Source organism: Phoenix dactylifera, unplaced genomic scaffold (assembly GCF_009389715.1).
Source record: "Phoenix dactylifera cultivar Barhee BC4 unplaced genomic scaffold, palm_55x_up_171113_PBpolish2nd_filt_p 000923F, whole genome shotgun sequence".
NCBI classification, from domain to species: domain Eukaryota; kingdom Viridiplantae; phylum Streptophyta; class Magnoliopsida; order Arecales; family Arecaceae; genus Phoenix; species Phoenix dactylifera.
In genome coordinates this window covers 1-11,066 of record NW_024068283.1, presented here as the reverse complement: position 1 = coordinate 11,066, position 11,066 = coordinate 1, and the positions used below count along the sequence as shown (strand labels likewise).

General features: G+C 35.9%; 1 long non-coding RNA gene across 2 annotated transcripts; it reads left to right on the top strand.

The window, feature by feature from the left end:
* The first annotated feature begins 456 nt into the window (after positions 1 to 456).
* On the top strand, positions 457 to 11,060 carry LOC120107609. 2 transcript variants are annotated; one of them, XR_005509318.1, is made up of 5 exons: positions 457 to 681; positions 2,032 to 2,146; positions 7,158 to 7,255; positions 8,495 to 8,583; positions 10,914 to 11,060. It is a non-coding gene; the product is annotated as an uncharacterized LOC120107609 (long non-coding RNA). The 2 variants fall into 2 exon arrangements; XR_005509317.1 differs by lacking the exon at positions 2,032 to 2,146 and having other exon boundaries at positions 466 to 681.
* Positions 11,061 to 11,066: the final 6 nt, after the last annotated feature.

Sequence of the window (11,066 nt, the reverse complement as noted above, 5' to 3'; positions counted from 1 at the left end):
AAGAAAAGGTTTAGAGCTTTTCTTAGAGAAAGAATTGGAGTGTTGAGGCTTTGGAGATGGACCAGACCTGGAGGCCAACAATGGCAGGCTTGGCTTGAAGTGGGGGTGGGCACTCCTCCCTCCCAAATCTGTACAAGACACGAAAAAATACAAACATGATGCGTTATATTATGCTAAATTTTTTTTGTGTATAAAGTTTTTATTCTATTAAAAAATCAAAAATATTTAAATATTAGTTATAAAATTTTAGGAGTTAAAATGTAAATGTGAAAAAGATAAATCTCATCATCGAAGTGGTAGCACGATTGGAACGGGGCTAAGATTTCACCGGTGGAGTTGCTATCTAGTTTGTCGGTACTTAGGTAGTATTACATGGGTGGGAGAAGGCTCCGTGAAAATTGCTGCATGGGTGAGGTTCTTCTCATCCCTCTCTATTCTTTCCTTAACAAAATAAAAAAATTTGACAACCCATCTATGACATGTTGACAAGTTAATCTCGTTCTTATGACCGCTTCGGCGACATCGTCACGGCACGCTATATGTATCCAGCCCGGTCCTCCCTTCGAAACACAGGCTTCTGCTTCCGGTCAGCTCCGCGCCGCCGAGGGCGTCTCAGCCACCAGGATCCCGCGAGTCTCCGGTGGTCACGATCGACTTTTCTTACCTCCAGCGGCCCCACGGGTGAGGATCTTCTCTCTCTTCCTGGTTTCTTCTTGCCCTCCTTCCCTTGCTTCTCTTCCCCCTTCTCCTTCTTTCTTTCCTCCTTTGCTTCGCCGTGGTAGGACCCGAAGCCACGCTTCATCCTGGGCCTCGGGAGAGGTGGCAGCATGGCGTCGCTAGGGTTCGCGTTAGGGTTCGCTAGGTTTTTTCATATTTTCATTCATTAGTCGCCTGCTTTGCCTGTTCTACATGCTTGAACTGAACCATTTCATGGTATCAAATAGTTAATTTTGTAATATTATTGCAGCTGGGTTTTATCGGAAAGAGTCAAATCATGTTATGACTTTTTGTGGCAACAAGTTGCTGAAATTTAGGTCTGAAACAGAAATTCAACGCATCATTTCTGGTTATAGTATTGTGTTAGTGCTCGAGTTGATTAAATTTTGATGCTTATATGTAAGTGATGTGTGTTAATAAACATTCTTGGGAATAAACATGACCTATTTTGTGAGGTCATATATACCTGAAACACAAAGAACATTTAACATGGCAGTATAATAATCTATTTCATTTGTGGTTGAAAATGGTTGACTAAAGTTTTTAGCGAGATAAAACATTCAGGCAACTGGGTAGTGGGCGTTGATATCAGGTCTAAGCCTGACTGGATTGAGTTTCTGAGGCAAAGGTTTTTTGTTTTCCGTGTTGATGATCCGGGTCTGCGACAAGACTACAGGGGCCAAACTGTACTGTCCTAATGTTTCAGGTCAGGGACAAGTTTAACTCCATGTCAGTTTGAACTGAATGTTCAATTTACGACTTCATTCAACTTGTGCATAATTTTGTTTGCATGTGAATTGGCAGGTTGTGTCAAACCAAGTAGAGAAATGTTGTTGGTGATCATGAAAGAACAAGATTAGAAACCTAGAACGGAGGTCAATGATAAGCACCTCAAATTTGAGCATCACTTATCCAATATTGATATGCTGGCAACAAAGAAGATCGTTATTGTTTGGATGATAAATATTTCAGTACCTACATTTGCTTACAAAAGAACATGCAGCTTCTCTGGATAATAGTTTAGGAGATTAGGTGTTATTTCCATTTACCGGAAATAGGATAACCTTGATTTTATTTGTTTATAAAGCTAGAACCTTGATTATATGTTATAATCAGCATGTATCATATTCCAGTTTTTTGTGAATGCATATCAGCACGTGTACCCCATTTATGTTGCTAGGCTATTTTTTTCCTAGTATATGCATTGTTGAGCTGTTTGTTTAGGTTTATGCACATAAGATGGATGGCAGTACTAATATGTGTTTGTGAGTTAATCTTGTCTTCTAATTTTTATTCTTTGATTTTTTTTATCAGATGACAGATTAACAATTCTTAATTTAGAATGAAACTATGAGACTGTGAATGGCATGGTTGAGATGATGAGCGGCAATGCTACATCGTGGACAGTTGAGGATGCAGAAAGTTTTATGTGCTGTATTTATAGAAATTTTTAATTTATGTTTTGTTTTTTATTTTAATGATATGATGCATCATGTTGTTTGTAGATTAACAGTGTTGGACATTTTGTAAAAAAGTTTGTGTGCAATTTCTTTTTATATATTTACACTTACTCAATCACAATCATCTATCCTTTTTCCAAGTAGTTGGGGTCAGCTTTATGAATATATTTACATTCATTGACCATGTTTATCTTTTTTTTGTGTTTATATATTAAAAAAGGCTTTATGGTTTCTTTATTGAACAAAGCTTGATCGAAAGAAAAGGCACGTTATTTTTTTTATAAAATAGGAAACTTGATAATAGTACTAAAAACAACCTCTTTTGTTTAAACATATAAAAAGGAATGAATTCTCACTTCAGCTCACCATGCTAATGTCATAGCCAACTAGAAGCTATATACTCTTGCCCTTTTGCTTCCTTCCCCATCTTTGGGTTGCTATAGGAAGGTTACAGCAAGGCTGAAGTTTACTTTCTATGAATCATGTTTTTTGCTAGTGGCATAACCATTGCCTTAAGACCTCGCTTGTGCTTTGATGAGTAGCACAAGGCTCACGAACAGCTGTGTTACACTCCATAAGTTCGAAAGATGTCCTCCATCAAGGAACGAGACAGAAGTTGCTCTATTCTAGAGTTGCTTCCAACATGTATGAAGGGAACACTGATAATGAAAGATGCTATCTGACAGGTGCATTTGGCAATAGAAAGGGCCTCGATGATTAATCTTATCAAAGAAACATTACTCCAAGATATTATTTAAAGCCTCAATGATCAGCGTCAATGAAGGACTATGCTAACATTTCATGTGGTATATTATTGTTGCCAGCTGTTATAAATATGTTAGCTGGTTTTAGCCACTAAATTTTTGTGAAAATATTGGAATCACATTTATTCACCTTATGATGTGATATCATCAATATGCAGATGGCAAAGCAGGATTATGTATTGGAATCTAGGAGTCCTCCATTAGTCACACTACTTCCAATTGATGTTTGCAGGTTGAGTACTCACAGGGGCTGATAGATTTTGACCCATATTTGTGGTGCCATTTGCATCTTGATGCAATCACATCAGGTCATAAACTAGATAGTTTCTGAAAGATAGTAGATGAGATACTACAAGAACTGTAATATTAGCGCCAAACTATTTATCACCGGGACACTTTGAGCATCTTCAGTGAGAATAAAAAAGGCAGGAGCTGAAGGATGAGAGTCTAATATATGACTCATGTGTTTTGTTCTCCTTGAATAAACATACTTATTTGCAGATGTATATATAATAAATGGAGGTGTGTGTTTATATGTATATAGTTCTCATCCATTTCATAGCTTGAACTACCTTTAACAATTGGCTTGCCTATCAACCTAACATTAACCCAATGTTGGCTGTTTTGAATTTAGTACATTATAGGAGTTTTAAGATCTGAAGAAGTTATGGAGGAAGTAATGGTAAATCAATTTAGATGACATGGTCATGTATAAAGAAGATTTGAAGGGGCTGTATGAAGAAGGGCTTATTTCAAGTTTGTTGAAGTTGCTGGAAGAGGCTGGGAAACCAAAGATTACATGGATAAAAGTAGTAAGAAGAGAAAAAAAGTAAACCATAAGCAATGCTAAAGGTAGCTGAAGCTAGGAATGCTAGGCGAATGAGGATCCATAAGACTATGCCAAATAGTTGGTGAATGGCTTGATGGTTATGGTTGTATTATATATTGTATTGTATTATATATTTGTATGCATAGATTCATATAAGGAAATATAAAATGTTTTGAATTATAGGAATGTGGAGGAATGAACATGTCAATTTCAAGGGAAAAAGAATGAGATCATCACAGACTTTGTGCTCGGTGATTATTATTATTTTTGTTAACCTCAACCACTTCACCTAGATTCTCATAATCTGTATGCTAAAGAGAGGCCCCATCCATGTTTCTTTCAAAGCTTCAATATTGAATGTTTACCATGGTTTAGATTTTAGAGTGACAATTAAGATAATAAATGCTATGAATGCTACCATCTCAGTATGTTATGCTAAGTAATCTCATGGGACATATATATGGAAATGATTCTTTCAATATCTCATGTAAACCATGAGATTTCAAATGGAGGATGCTTGCCTAATTTTATGGAGATGTAGTTAATTAGGGGACTTATCCAACTAAAGGCAATAACATGGAGGTGATGACTAACACTTTAGGAAGTTTAGTAGTTGTGATGTCTGAGGAGCCCAATAACTCCACTATATAAATAGTCAAACCAATCCCATGCTAGCCCTCTATGGAATTGTGGGGATCCATATGAACTTAACCAAAATGGAGGACCTTTCTAAAGAACCATTACTTGGTAATTGACCCTTCAATGAGGAAAAGTAAAGGCCCTAAACTGACATTTCTAGCAAGATTGATACTTTTAGCTGTTGTGCCTCTGAGAGACCAACCAAAGAGGAAAAATGAGTCTATTAGAAAAATCATAGGCTTAATATCGTGCTTCGTGTTGAAATTTGATGTTCATGTGGTTAGGCTAAGCTAAGTCAAGGGTTTGAGACCGCTGCTGAGTTGAACAATTTGGTCTGAATTTTAATCAAGTAACCAAGTAATGGCTATCATGTACATGGAGTCTCCAAAACCATATACTATGTTAAATTTGTTTGATTACTTTTATCTCAATGACACCTTCTGGAATGATATTGAAGGCTTGTCAAAAAAAAAACCTCAATGGTGTCATTATTGTAATGGAAAACCAAGATGCACTTTGTGTAAGAAATAACCAATAGTCATAATTTTCTAAAGTTGGCTGGCAAGAATCTTATTCTTTTATTAATTGATGTTGATATTATAAGTTAATCCTATTACATCTAATGTTTAAACATTGTGGGATTGGGCTATCCCGATTTTTTTGTGGAATGGACCGTGTATCAATGTTGGATGGTTGATGTTCTGTCTTGTCCTAGTCAATTTCTTGACTCGTCTTGTACCATCATTCGGGACAGCTCTGTCCCAACATTTGTGATGGTGGGACACCTTGTCATCTCACTGGTATTTAGAAACCTTGATTTAATTTAGTTTTAGATATGGAACAATGCATGCTTGGAAAGTCCCAATATTGTTTTGTGAATCTACCATAATTTTAGCACTTCCATATATGCACATGTTGGTGCAACTGAAATCCGTCTCTATAACCATGCACTTGGTGTTTGTAATTGGGTCCTCATCCACTAGATCATATTGGAGGTTCAAATTTGAAAAAAATTGATTCCACTTTTGTGTGGTCTTTATTCAAATCCACTACTATCATGCACATAGTCAGCATGTTTTTTTAGGTAAAAAAAATGCTGCCTAGGGCATGCTGGGTGGGAGCAAAGGGACAAGGAAAGAAAAAAATTTAGTTATTCCGGGCTCCTCATAATGATGTGGGCCCTGCAAGTTTTTTTTTTCTCCCAAAATTGTTATTGGAGTTATAGAGAGTCACTCCTAAAGTCCGGCCTTATGTAGCCAACTTTAGGAGTTGCTATTATACAGTAGCAGGTATGTGGCTCTTCCTGGCTTTGTGCTTTCTACAAAGGCAAAAATCTGTTCCACAGCGTTTGAAGTTGGAATAAAATTAGGATGCTTGATTTATACATAACATATTCTGAAGAAAGTTCTATTTTATTGATTTAAGTAGAGTATGAATAACAAATGGTGATTTTAAGCTAATAACCACAGTTTCATAGTAATGGATATGATAACATTCCTCTTGAAACTATAGTTTTAGGATGTAGTCATGCAACATCACATTTGAAGGTGACCAAATTGCTTCCCCCTAACATTCCTTGAAGTTTTAGCGAAAATTCCAAAAGCAAGACTCAAACATGTCAATGTCAGATGGAACCATGCCAAAAGTAGGGTTGGTTTTTGAGTTATGGTTGAAATTATTTTATGGGGCTAGAGTTTTTCTTTTTTGTATGTATTGGTACTTGCATGTTTTGTTTTTTCAAATTTTGCTTGATTTTTTTTTAATTCTTGAGAAGCTCTTTTTTAAGGACAAACTTGGAATTTGTATGTTTCTGGAAGACTTCAGGATGTTAATGCAAGGTATGCCGAATCGAGCCGAATTGCTCGGTTCACCCCATACCGAACCGAACTGGTGGGGAATCAGATTCATTCGGCTCTAAATTTTGAAATCCCCCTGAACCGCTCCGAACCACCCCAAACTAGGCGGTTTGGAGTGGGACCGGTGCAAACTGCTTGGTTCACACCGGTTTGAATTGGTTCAAGCCCCTCACCTTTTTAAAAGGCTTAATTCATAGTCTATTAAACAAGGGTGAACCTTGTGTTGATGCATCAGGCCTAGATAAAAAAAATTAGAAAAATAATGATTTGACCTAGGATTGTCATTTTGGGGTTCAAATTTATTTTATCAGACATTTGGATTTTCATATCATATCTTACATTGTTATCAAACAATATTATGGTACTTTTTGCTCTAAAACTTTGTGAAATATGAACTTTCACCATTTCAACATTTGGCCTTGGTAGGACCATTTCGCCAATGACGATGTTACAGACCCCAATTTCTAAACAAACTAAGGAGTTTCACAATTTAATCACTATTTTGCTCATACGAATTTGATTTGTTGTAGAATTGTGACCTATGTTAGAACCACTAGGAAGTCCATAAAGGTAACATCTTAGTATATAGTATATCCAATATGAACTTGATTCTCAAAGATATAACTCTGTCTTTACTATGAAGATGGACAATAAACCAAGTCCTAATAGGTTATGGGCCTCCTTTGAAAGAGGAAATTGGTAGGATATCTTTTAGGCAAATCTTAATGTATATTAATCTAATGTTAAACACTTAATGAAACTCTTGATTGTTCATATGTTGTTTCATCCGTTGTTTTTACTGCAAATGCTTCTATTCTAATCTTTTCGTATAAGTTATTCTATAGAATCCTCTAAGAGTTAATGACTCACACAGAAAGCCTTCATGTTTCAGCATTTGAAAGGATATTAAGAAGCAGTCCATTTAATACAAGCTACAGCTAGATCCTTCAATTTTAGCATTCAAAGGAATTGAGGTTGGCAATGCTTTAGGTATGTATTTACTAATGTGATCTTTAATGTTACTAAATCTGATCTCTCCTTGCTGCAACTTTTAAATGCTTATAGATTTTGCAGTTTCATATGATCAAAGTTTTTAATGATATATTAGAATATTTTAATATATGTCATGCATACTATGAACATGATTTTGTGCACTTCGGAGAATTGCGGGTTCCATATGAAGTCGGAAGAATATATGGAGTTGCACTTCATAGGGGTGCAGGAATATGTCTCAAGGCAACTCTTCCATTTTCTAGTAAAAGAACAGCAGATCTTTGGAGATAACCCTTGGTTGATATAATTTCATCATATATTTTTCCCTTTTCCTTGACCTTAAGCCATACATTGTCAAGCTTCAAACCGAGGTTCTAAATACTGGTATTGAATCCTGTACTATTTTTCCGTTGGAACTGTAGACCAACTGTACGTACCAAATTTGAGAGCTTCGGAAAAAAAAATGAAAAATTGTTAGTATGCACTGGTATGGGCTGGTAGGGGAGTATGTACGTACTGGTATACAGGGTTTCTGCATTCAAGCACCCATATCGATGTTGGTTTTGTGTCAGAATGGTATGGTATCGGTCGTAACATCCCATTTTGGCTATATTGTATCCATTGTAACATTCACCATGAATTTGAATTTAAAGCAAATGAGGCTTGCTCATGTATTTATATTGCTTAGTAATAACTTGCATATTGCATTTACTCCTTTTGACCAATTTCATGCTAAGCTTAAGTGCATTTGGCTATATAGTGTGAACCACATCGCTGTGTTCATGAATAGAAGCATACCACATGCCAAATTGTAGCTGTGCATCTTCGACATAAAGAGGTGCATCGGCTTCTTCACTTGATGGATATCAATTCTATTAAATACTTAAAGATTGTGGCTTCAACCTTTTTAAAGATAAGGAGAACCTCTATATAAAGGAGGTCATTAGATTGAGCGTCATAGAGATTTTTCTCGTACTCTAAGCTGAAAATATACATGGACATCAACATTCTCTTGCTTTCCTTGTTGTTTTTTAATCCTATCACTAAGATTTTTTTTCCTAATGCATTAGATCAATATATAATAATTAAATTTTAGGGATGTAATCGGCAAGTAGCTGACTAGAAAAATATGTAATGAAATCAAAATTTTGCCTCTTAATTTGAAGTAAGTTTTTCATATTGAAATTAACTAGTATGCTTCTATCTTTTGAACAATTTGATGCACGTGGGAAGTAGGAACATTATATTTTCGACAAAGATAGCAATCCGTCATCTTGAAGTTGCAAGTACTCAGATGGTCAACATAGTCATATCTGAGAGGGTAGGTAAGCAATCATGTTGAGAAACTTTCTAGCCCTTGTTTATTGCAATGGTCATTTAGTTTTAACTAGAGATTTATTGTTGATAAATGAGCTATTTATTTTTTAAAATTTTCCTTCACATGCTTTAGTTTAAAGGGCGAGCCTTGGTATAATAGTAAGTTTGTTTCCATTTTGGCTTGGCGATCATAGTTTCCGAAGTACAAAAACAGCCTTTCCCATGTGGAGGTAAGGCTGTATATATCTAACCCTTCCTAGACCTTACAATAGTAAGAGCCCTGTGCATTGGGACCACCCCCCTTCATGTGCTTCAATTTTCTTTTCTTTTCTTTTCTTTTTCTTTTTTATTTTAACTTTTTGTTCCTTTCAATATTCATAACAATAGTAGATTGGCTCACCTTTCCAATTTTTTTCTATTTTTATATGAGTTTTCAATATCTCCTTATGTAGTGGAGGTCTGTTGGGTTAGTTGGATCCATGGTTATATTCAAATGATTAAAAAACAGTGACCGTAAAGTTAATGAAGTTTTCTGAACTCTCACTTTTTGCTTTAAACAAAGATGTATGCTGATGGTGTTACACTGCTTGTTTGTAGAGGACTCAGTTAACGCTTTATTAACAGGTGTTGAGTCTTGGGCTGATCCTGTAAGGGGAAACTCAGGGGTTATGACTAGTTTCATGTTTCTTAATTTATTTTCAAACTGAATAAATTCACCACATGATAGCTTCAACTTTAATTATTTGCCAAAAGTAACTTAGGAAGGCGCTCTGAAAAATATGCAAATAAAAACTACAAGGCCTATAAATTTATCTGACAAGGGAAAAAATTAACTATTTGAAATAATTTTTAGTGTTTTTTTCCTGTTGTAACCAGATAATTTCCGATTTGTATCTAAATCTGACCACTATCACTGTTTTATACTATCTAACAATTCAGAACATCATATCATGAATTGTCATCATAATTACTCGCTGCCAGTATTACTTAATGAAGAACTGTTTTACCGTATTCTCTTATTCCTGCCTCTACCAGTCACCTTGTTGCTTATAGGTGACATAGTTCGTTCATGCTGCATGATCCAGCACCATGTACAGTATCTTCAGCAATACTTAGCTCTGTCACTGCCGAGTCATCTCCAAAGTTCTGGCTTCTTTAGCACATGATACTGATAGTTTTGACTGTAATGTTAGAGTACACTGACCTGGATATCATAATTGCATGGCTGAAAACTTTTTGTTTGAACCACTGATGAAAAAAGAGGATAAATAGTTCTTTAGTAGGGGTCGATGCATGAAATGCTGACCATTTCTTTCTGCACTATCATTTGACTCATTGATTTGATCTTTGAAGACTGTGCCCTCTTTTTTAAAAAGATGAAATGTAGTGCTAATTTTGCTGAAAAGCACATGCCTATGCTTGATGAAGAATCTAATGGATAGAATTGCTTGATCCATGGTCTGCCATACCGAGAGAAAACTAGTATGAAACTCAACTTCGATTCGGTATAAGCCCTGTATCACTCGGGCTGTGCCGTATTGCTTGCATCGAGTTACCTCCTCGCACCAAGCCATACTGCCTCGTATATGCGTACTGATATGTACCAAAGTGTACTAAGGTACATCAAGATGAGTACCGACCTATACCGAACCGTACCGACCTATATCAAACCTTACCAACGTGTATTGAGGCTTACTGAGATAAAAACCTGTAAAAATAGTTAGAAAACTATTTGGATACAAGATGTGTGCCATACCGTACCGACCGTACAGTGCCGAATCGTTAAAGTATCGATATGGTACCCGACATTGAGATTGCGGACCTCGGCTTTATCCTTGTTGGATCATCATGCTTGAGATTATATCGTATATTATTAAACTTTTGCATTGTCAGGAAAATCTTTGAGCTTCAATATGAGCTTCTACAAGTCACCATACCATGTTAGTTTAGTAAGCTTGCCAAATTTGATGGGTCCCTGAAGGACCATTACTAATATAAATTTAGTTGTCTCAATGGATTGCTTTCTTTTAAACTTAGTGTATTATTTTCTTCACCAAAAACTAGTGAGGATGTTCCTATGCCAAATAACTTACATATTGCTTTCTTTGGAAATAAACTGTTATATAAGAAATATGATGAGGAATATGATGAAGCATGTGGACCTTTTTCTTTCTTTTTTTTTCTTTCGACAAGATAGCATTCTTTTATTGATTCATCTTTGTGTCCTTGATGTCCAGACTTGTTATTAGCACTCATGACTATCGAAGTTTTTGATAATCTTCCAGTCTGAGGCTGAAGGATGCAACCATGTCATTTATTTTGTTTCTTCTTTTTACAGATACTGTTAAAGAGACATTTGAGAGATCCATATATAGATCATGTGTGCAAGAAGCAAAGATTTAAAGCTAGTAGCTCATCATGAAGAACTGCAAAATTCCAATAGTAAGAAGTTGAGGCTCAGGGTCCGATACCAATAAAGCAAGACAGCAAT